Source organism: Buteo buteo, chromosome 21 (assembly GCF_964188355.1).
Source record: "Buteo buteo chromosome 21, bButBut1.hap1.1, whole genome shotgun sequence".
NCBI lineage: Eukaryota > Metazoa > Chordata > Aves > Accipitriformes > Accipitridae > Buteo > Buteo buteo.
Genome location: NC_134191.1, coordinates 4,043,300 through 4,052,994, shown reverse-complemented (window position 1 = coordinate 4,052,994; position 9,695 = coordinate 4,043,300).

The following is a 9,695-nucleotide window of genomic DNA, read 5'->3' as shown; positions in this document are numbered from 1 at the left end:
GCCAAGAAAACTGAAATACTGGAAACTCTTTAAATATGTGCATCAGAATGAATGAAGATGAAAAACTGGTGAACATTTTAAAAATAGCATATGTTTTTGTAAATTAAATCTCAACCTGTCTTTATAGAAACAGGAATTTGGGGCACTGATGTGTTTAGGGTCTAGCTGAAATCAATGAGATTTTGGTGTCACATAGCTACAAAACTCATTTATTTCTTTTCGTATTGCTGTTAAGTAAGATGGCATTAAAACATTTGAGGTTATTTAAAAGAAACATGTCCATCTTACATACTTAAGCTAGAGATTTTTTTGTGGCAGACTATGTTGTTGAGTAAATAAACCCACTTTTTTTCATAGGAAAGCTCCTTTTCTGACAGTTACAGATGTGATCCATACCAAAGGCAGTATATATATCAGTGATAGTGAGACAGAATGAGATTTTTATAACAGCCCTGCAAAGTTAGTTTCCCACTTCCCATCAACAGCCAAGGGATGAGGGAACTTAATATCATGGGACTGTGAGCCAGGAATAGCTTGTCTGTATGAAAATACAGGTAATAAAAATAGTAAAAAGTAATAACATTATTAGGTCTTTTTATTCCATTTGTGATTAATGAAAGTTAAGAGGGACCAGAGGGAGAGCTTTACACTGCTTGAAAACTGGGGTTTCAAGCTTGCTTCAAGCTTTGTTTTCAGTGCTTGTGATACCAGTCTTTCACTCATTCTATAGAGGACATTTTCTAACTTTATTCAATTTTTCTTTCCAAAGTAGTTGTATTTCTCTCCTGGTAAGAAATGTCTAACTTCAGTAAGAGCATCCAGCTGCAATAGCCTGTTTTTCATCTTTTACCCCCATGGATATTGTCAGTCAGTTCAATCTGAGCAAACCTTTATATCAGACATGTTTTATCCAGGGTTTCCTAATATTTTAGAGAGAGGTACAGTTTTTAATATGACTTTAGTATAAATGCCTGGTGTTCCTGCATCTCCCTGTGTATGTTTCCAACATGTTTTTTTCTCTTTGCTGACTTGTACTGATTTTTCCTGTGCATCTTTTTTGTTTTGCTTTCTTGGTACGAGTGGTAGACAGGGGAAAAGTTAGACTGGTTTCCAATTTCTGCTTCTATTTTTATTTCTTCATTACCTTTTCCCTTCTTCTTTCTCTTTGCTTTTCAGCTGTATCTCAACAGGAGTGACAAGGCGTCGCTGAGGGTAGATGTCACCAGTATTTACACTTCCTCTGCGACGGACAAATGTCAGGGAAACAGGTGCAGAATAATCTTCTGACAACACCCTAATCCCTATTGTGGCAGATCATTGCAAGGTCAAATTATAACAAAGAATGTATATGATTTCCAAATCTAGCCCTGGAGAAGAGCGGCATAATTCAGCCTATCATTACTGCAAGAAGAGCTGGAAACTTTGAAGTTGACCTTTTGATCTTCGGGCTCTAAGTTTAAAACAAAATCTTGCTGATCGTCTCCTCCGGTTTTGTTCTGTATTTCTTTCTGTACTCTCTGATGTATGGGTATAACCTCTGGAGATGCAATTCGTGCCAGGAAGAAGCAGCATTCTGTCTTTGCATCAGATAAAGGGAGGATGTGCTGCAGGAGGGTTTTGGCTATTGCTCCGTTTTGGTTTACTACACTGCCTTGTCCTGACTTCTCAACTCTGCTGAATAATTTCATTCATTTCTGATTTGTGTCAACACTGTGGACAAAAATTATTTTCTGAGACACAGCAGCTTTCTGATTCCTGTGTGGCTGCTATGTGGTTTTATAGCAGAGATTTCAAAATACGGGCACTCAGATCTCGGTGGATAAAAATAAAAGAAGGTTTATGTGCTGAGGAGAGCAACCTGAATGAAATGGCGCTGCAGCCATGAGCACGGGCTGTCTGCACTGACGCCCTTCTTATAATTGTTTTGGGTAGACAGTGCCCAATATCTTTTGTAACTCAAATTGATTTATGTGTATGAAGGAGCATATTCAGGAGTCTAATATAAAAATAAAGATGATTAAATGACACACTGCAACCCACTCACTCCTTCATTTTGTAGTAGTACACATAGACGTGAAGCTTGATTGCCAGGGATGCTCAAGAGGTACTTGGAGCAGCTGTAAAATTGCCTGTGCATGTCATTGATGCTATTGGGATGAAACCAGCTCCCAGTTCATCTGGGGCCACTCTGAAAGTGGAGGAGTGGAGATCCAGGAGATCCTGCCAGGCGTGGGTCGGTTTGGGTGTCTGCCGCTCTCCCTGCCCCTTCCAACCACAGAGGTGCCCCGGCTCTCTGCTGCTGCACGCCTTGTGAGTGGTGGTGGGTGAACCCAGCGCTCGTCCACAGGTCAATTTTGGTTTAAGACAGATTTGTGGGCCTACATCGGAATAAAGGGGATTTACCAAGAACACAAAATTTAGCTTTTTCTGTTGGGACAAGGAAATGATTTTATGAAGTTCTCACCTGGCATAAAACACAGGGATCTCTGTGTTTTTTCTTAGGCAAGCTATTGAATTCATTGCTCAGCACGTCCTGGAGGAAGCGAGGTTTTATGACTGTTTTTCTGCTTGAAGCGGCCATTTTGTTAATATTGCTGACATAAATACTGCTGGATTTCTTGCTTGGCATAGCATAAGCGTTTCCTAATAGGGCAGTAACAGGTTCCTAGAAGAAGTAATTTGCAGTGACCACCACCCATGTTGGGAACACCTCATGTCCCTTGTCCTCTATTTTCACAGGAGAATTGTGCAGGCAGTGGGGAGTAATTAGGATTGATTTCTGCTGTCTTGGTCGCACACATGGATTCTCCTATAATTGAGAGAGATTTCACTGATAGAATTGAGCTGATTAGCCTGAACAAAGTAATGTTGCATCCACATGCATCCTGCCTTCATGTAATTATAATTGTTGGTCTTCCAGGAACAACTGAGAGCAGAACACTGTGAACTAGAGGACTCCATAGGAGATAGTTCCTTCTCCAAAGTACTGCCAGTCTAAATGCAGAATTAAAAGGTAAGGATAGCAAGAGAGAAAGAAGGAGGTGAAGTACTTTGCTGAGATTATATGGCAGGACAGTTACTGCACTGAGTAGATCACATCCAATGTCTTTTCAAGCCATTGTAGTACAGGCACCTGTTAATTTTTATTTTTATTTTTTTTGTCAATTGGCTCTGTGCCTTTAAAAGCAAAAATAAATCTACTGGCTTGTAAAGGGGCACTGAAAGGATGTGAAACACTCCTGCAGGTGCATCCATCCCTGCATGATGTCACCTCTGCTTTAAAATTAGCAAATTGTCAGTGGGTACATAATGGAAGCCTTCTTACACAAGCACATGCACACACACAAAAAAGATATTTATTTGCAATTTACTGCTTAGGAAGATGCTAGCAAAGCTCCTTTTTGCTCTGAACAGTGCTGTCCCTCATCAGTCCTGGACAGGTGAAATCCCATTGCAAACCTCCTTAAAAGAAAGAAGATTTTTTTTTGTTCTTCATGATTTATTGTGGTATTTGAAAGGTTTACTGTAAAAGGAGCTCTGCCATCCCACATTTACATAAGCTCCTTATGTCAGACAATACCTTTGTTTGTTCCTGAATACACCGTGTATTTTTCCTCCATGTTTAAATTTGGATTCACATTTAAGGATGATAAAAGGGTTCGAAATTAAGTGGTTCCTGAGTTAACTGCAGCACCTTCTTTCAATTAGGCATTAATACATTATAAGAATCCCTATTTTGAAGACAATTCCACTATGTAAATGAAAGATTATTAGCAAGAATGCCCGAGAACAGCACCTCTCCCCTACCCAATTAACAATTTATTCTCTGAATATTTTCATGTAAAACCTTTCGACCTACTTGGATCTAGTTCTGCCTTTACCTCACTGAGTCTCCCAAATGTTGCACACTGATAAAATCAGTGCCCAGGAATGTTTCAGAACAGTTGTTTTTTGGCAAACTGTTTCTGTCCTCATCAGCACCTGGGATACAAAATTCAGTATGATGGACTGTTAGAGCAAGCTACATAATGAGCAGCTGAAGAAATGGTATATGGTTCCCCAAGGACATTTTTATTTTATCAGTATTTTCTGGAAAATGCTCGCACTGAATTTACTCTAAATAAGAAAAGGGGTTTATGTGCAACACCAGCTTGTGTATCTCTTTTGCTTTAAGTCTGATTAATAAGGGAAAAATATGTATTTGTTGGAAGATGCTACCTAGTACTCGTGGCCTTGTAGAGCCCTGTGGAAGGGAATAATGCCCTGTTTCGCCTTGTTTTTCTCCTTTGCTAATTTTTCTTTTCTGCATTCGGATAGCTTTTGGTGGTGCGGCTGTAAACTAGAGACTGTCTTTGCATCTACTGACCGGTGCACAGGAGGCTGTAGGTGTTGGATAGTGAGGTACTGCCCTGAAGTAGAAAAAAACCCCAGTAAATACATGATACATGTTCAAGTTGAAGAGGCTTCCTCAGGGAAACTGAGGGGTGAGTTTGGGTGAGGAAGACTCAAGGAGGTGGAAGAAGACTCTGCTCTCTACCAGGTCTCTTACTGACCTGCCGAGTGGTTGCGTGTCCTCTGGCATCTGCTGCAGATGGACAGCGGGACATTTCTTCTGTGTCCTACAGACGTGCTGTTAGCAAGACTGAGGTCACTTTGTGCAATCAGTGAAACAAACGGCTATGAAATTATAAACCACCGCACGTTAATACAACACCTCCTCATCTTGCACGCAGCTCTGCTCTCCCAGTCTTTGGTACTTTTTCTCAATACTGATTTAATGTCAGCTTCATCTGTTTTAATTCATTCCAATACTCCAAAACAGCAGCAGCTGAAATACTGATTTCTCCAATTAGTGCAATCTTGCTCCTGCATGATAATCTTCTCTCCAAGCTGTTGCCTGCTCCGAGAAGTGCACTTCAAGAGAACTGGTCCTCCAGTTAACTGAAGGCAAAGTAACTTTCAGGAGCAAACACCGATGGAAAAATACTACGTGATTTCCTTTTCAGATGGAGGCAATAAGGTAGGGACAGGCTGTAGAATACTGGATTTCACCTTTTCTGTACTGAAATTCCAGATCTGATATATTATTAGGTAATAAAAGGCTGTCTGTTCATCACAGGGGTTTTTTCTGTCGTTTGTAGCTTAGTATAGTAATGCTTTTCTTGTGCGTTCAGTAGTTATAGGAATGTTCTTAGCTGATCACACCACATCTTTGTATCTTCTCAGGAACGAGAACACTGCCAGAGAAAAGAGCATGTGTATCCTGTAGGTGAGGACAGAAGAAGTTGGCAGCATCTAATCTTTGTGAAGGAAAGGTCTCCTCTACGTTCTGTTTTGTGCCCACAAGACCCCTCTGTCACTGATACCTACAGGGAAGGTCTAAAGCGTGTGGGTTGATTTATTTGGGAAGCATCCCCCCCCCCATGACAGTAGCCCAGACTGGAAGCCTCTGTCTCCTGTTTGAGAGTCCCTTCCACGAGACCTACGAGTACGAAAGGGGTTTGGTTTTCCCCACATCAGGCAGTGCAGAGCAGTGCAAAGCTGGCCTTGAAGGACCCAGCTTCAGCTCAAAAGAGTTTGTGTTAGCTAGCAACCTGGGATCATTTAACGGACCTGAACATATAGCTGTGATACTTCCAAACCCAAATGACACGCCTGTACGGCGCTGCAGTGTCGTTCGTTTGGCTGGACAGCCTTGGCATGGTGACACATTTCATGGGTTTGCTCAAGTCTCTTCTCTCCCAGCACATAAGGTTTGCTGATTCAAATTTGGAGATTATCATAGACACCAGTAAATAAATACCAGTATCTAGTGTCAGTTTACCACCGGTTAACCATACTGGTGGTTCCACTGGAGGAGATCGTGATGCTATGGCACCAGGAGAGGGCACCAGCAGCCCTGACTCTATTCCAGTGTGCCCCAGAACTGGAAGTGCAGGGGAGGAAGTTTCCTACAAGGCAACTGTTTCTCTTCTGGACGTATTCCTTTGTTCCCAGGTTCAGAGATACCTCACGGTCTAACTTGGAAAGACTGGGATTTTTTTAGCCACAAGAGCTTGCGGTGCCCTGTGTGAGTTAAATTTTTCTACAGGCAATACTGAATGGACAAATATTCATATACAGAATGACATTCAGAGCTGGCATTATCTGGTACATTGATTAGCAGCTTTAGCAAAGAGCTGAAGATATAATTGGGAGAAAGAGCGAACTGCAGACAATCTCGCTTTTACTACAAAGGTGTGAGGTTCATTAGTGAAACAGTGTTGGAGAATTTGTCTTTCCTCTTTCATCCTGTGGAGACTGTGTGAATTGGCTTGTGATGGTTTTGTTCTGTGCTTAAATATTGCTGTCTGATTTACAGACTTTGAATAGTCTTAGGCAGATTCTGCAGCTGAATAAATAGAGAGGGAGCAGCAAGTGAACCAAGCGTGCTTGGGGGAGAAGCAGAAGGGAGCTTTCTTCCATTAATGGTCTGCAGAGAAGGTGGGATAGAAAGCCCATGGAGGGACTAGTCATCTCTTTTGACCTTTTTGCAATCAGACACATTTCCCTGGCATGTTCACATGAGCACATGCATCTAAGGGCTCCTTCTTGCAAGTTCATTCTTGAAGGAAGTAATTGAGTCTCTTGGAGAAAACTGTCTTGACTCACAGGCTGAGAGCATCGGATTGACTATACAAAGGACTGGAGGTCCAAAAAACCAGTCTGGTTTGCCAAGCAAGGAATTAGAAGCAGTGGCTTGGATGGTGCATGTTATCCCAGATGAAATAGCACACTCGGAATTATTATCTCCAGCCTTAGAGCATCGAGAGTTGCTGAATTATCTCAGGTGTCAGACTGCTGCCTTTCTCCAAATGACAACCGTTATCCTGGCACGGTTTTATATCTTCAGGTCTTTGCTCCTGCAACTTCAGGTCAGATACAGCTTTGAAATTAACTGGAGAAACATAAGGAAACTCTTAATGAAATCTGCACTATGTACAATTGCATCTGGGTATAATCAGGCATCTCCTTAGGCAAAACCTTTGGCATTCAGCACGGTGATTCTGTACATGCCTACAGGTGGTTACAGAAATTCACATCAGCAGGCTTGCTTATGAATGTTGCTGTCCTAGAATTGCCTCCATGTTAGGGCTTTGACTATCTGTGTTTGTTTAATATATATGTAAAATATCCACATCTTTATTCAGCTGTGAAACTACACAGAGGGATCCCCTACCTACCTGCCCTCATTGCACATCCAGGATTCAGAACCTCGGCAGCCCTTCAACAGGCTGTTTCCATAACAACAGAAGAGAAAAAAAAAAACCTGAGAAGTAGTCCGTAGCTCCGTGCAAGGCTGGTCGGTGTGGCCTCTGGAGGTCCATCAGGTCTCCTGAACCCCACAGCCTCCCCCAGGCTCGGGGCAGACCCCAGAGACTTCCCTTCTTCCCCAGGCTGAAACGTCTTTTGAAGACAAAAGCCAGCCCCCCCCAGCTCCTACGAAGGAAACTTAAATTCTGTCGTTCTCTGAACCGAAGTGAGAAACATAGCTCTGCGGTGCAGATCCACACCATCACACAAGAGGCTAATGACTTTCAGTTCTATCAATCAGTTAATTTTTATCCATTATCCTTTTGCTGCACATCTTCTTTCACCCCGTCTCTCGAGGGCACTAATAGACTTAATTGCTCTGAGCAGGCTCACCAGGACCCCCACTCACACACCTTCTCCCGAAGGACCCAGGAGCTGTATTTAAGCCCAGCCCCGGGCACCCAGGTGTGTTTAGGACATGGCACTGGCGTGGTTGTGCCTTGCTCTGTCTCCCATGGTCCCACCTCACTGACTGGTGAGCCCCGGACCCGTGCCATGGGATGGACCTCAGAGTCACCCTCTGGGTAGCCTTGTCCTTGACCCCATCTCCTGCCGGTTCTGACTGGACCTTCTGGATGCTCCAGGTCTGACACCCCCATCTCATCCTGGGGCCTCATTCTGCCCCCAGCCCCGCTTGGATGCAGTGGGACAGCATGATGTTGGCCAAGGCAGTGTCCCCACGAACACTCACTCATCATCCCCCCCTGCCCTGCTCCTCATTTACTCTCATTTTTAACATCTTCTTTTCTTTTTCTTTTCACTTCAAAAGAGCTCTTCCCCTCCTGTCCCCTGAGTTGCCCTCCAGCAGAGAAAATAGCCCAAACCAGCCATTATGTTACAGTGTGAAAGGACACAACAACTTCACGTTATTAAAAAAACTGCAAAAACAGCATTAGCCTACGAAGCGTACGGCCTGATTGCCAAAATTCCCCATTACCCCATTACATTGTCATTGTTTGTGCCATTCTTTGCTTGATTTCTATCTTTTTCAATGTTATCTCAGGAGTGCGCACACAGCCTAATATAACACTGAACTCATAGTCATTACTGCAATAGAAATAATGATAAATTATTCTGTGAGCAAAACAAATCCTGTACAAATTGTATAGCAAAAGTTGTTTTTCAAGCAGCTTTAATTTAAGGCAGTATTATGTTTCTCTCCTGATTCAGAAGTGACTTGTTCACTTAATGAGAAAGGGTCTCATTCTGATCACACTTGCTCCTGTTTCACAGAGGTATCACTCTACTGCTCCTTGGCATTACTCCTGATTTATACCAGCAGTCAAAATGTGCTCATCTCTTACTCTGTCATCTTTTTTTATTAATTCCAGCTTGTCTTTGCCCTTTTTGGGATGCATAACTCCAGCAGGCACAAGTGAGAGCACTTACTCAGTACAGGTGAAAAGGCGGCTGCCAATTAAAGCCCCATTATTCACTGTCATTTCTACAGGAGATAGAGACAACACCGTTAGAGCAATCCATCTTATCCTCTCTTTGGGTCACACTCCAAGCCACTAACCTCATCAGCGTAAACACCCACCCATAAGCCTTTCTTATCCTCTTCAACACAGTTTAAGCCACATTTTACTTTATCTTGCCTTTTGGTGGTTTGCATGCTGAACTTGCAACATGAATTTCTCCATTGCCTTGCACAACTTACCACACTGACTTTCCAGCTGGGAAATACTTTTGTCAACCTACAGAGCGAGGGGAAATCTGTGGCCTCTCGCTTTTCCACCTAATAACCTTACCTTATCTTCCTTGGTGGACCAAAGCAGCATTTTCTGGGAAACACGTAAGCAAATTTTCCCTTGTCGTGAAGGGTAACTTATGCTTAGGTTAAAGATTAACTGTATATCTTGGAGGATAAATACCCGCCATAAACCAGTATCATAAGGGAAAATATGTTATTTCATCTATACTGTTGTCTGTTATCAGTATTATATTAATGCCATTTGTAATAAGCTAATACACATCACAACATATTTTAAGGAGACAGCATTTCATATTTAAGACTATCCAATTTTTTAACTACATTAGTCAATTAATATGTTAGTAACCATAATAGATGCCCACAGGGGTTATCTGGTATACTTGACTTTATTACAGAAGTATTTAAAATCAGCCTTGGCTGAGTGGTCTGTGACCACATCTAGATCAGCCGTGGTTTAAAAGAGGCTTTGTCAGCACAGGGCTCCTCACAGTATTGAAAACTCTCTCTGGAGACCCACAGCCATAAATATGCTGCAGCTTGCTCAGTAATTTAAGTTCAAATAGCATCTTTTGATGAGAAAATGTGAGTCAAAACACACAGTAAAACAAATATTTCTCAGTTTTTTTTC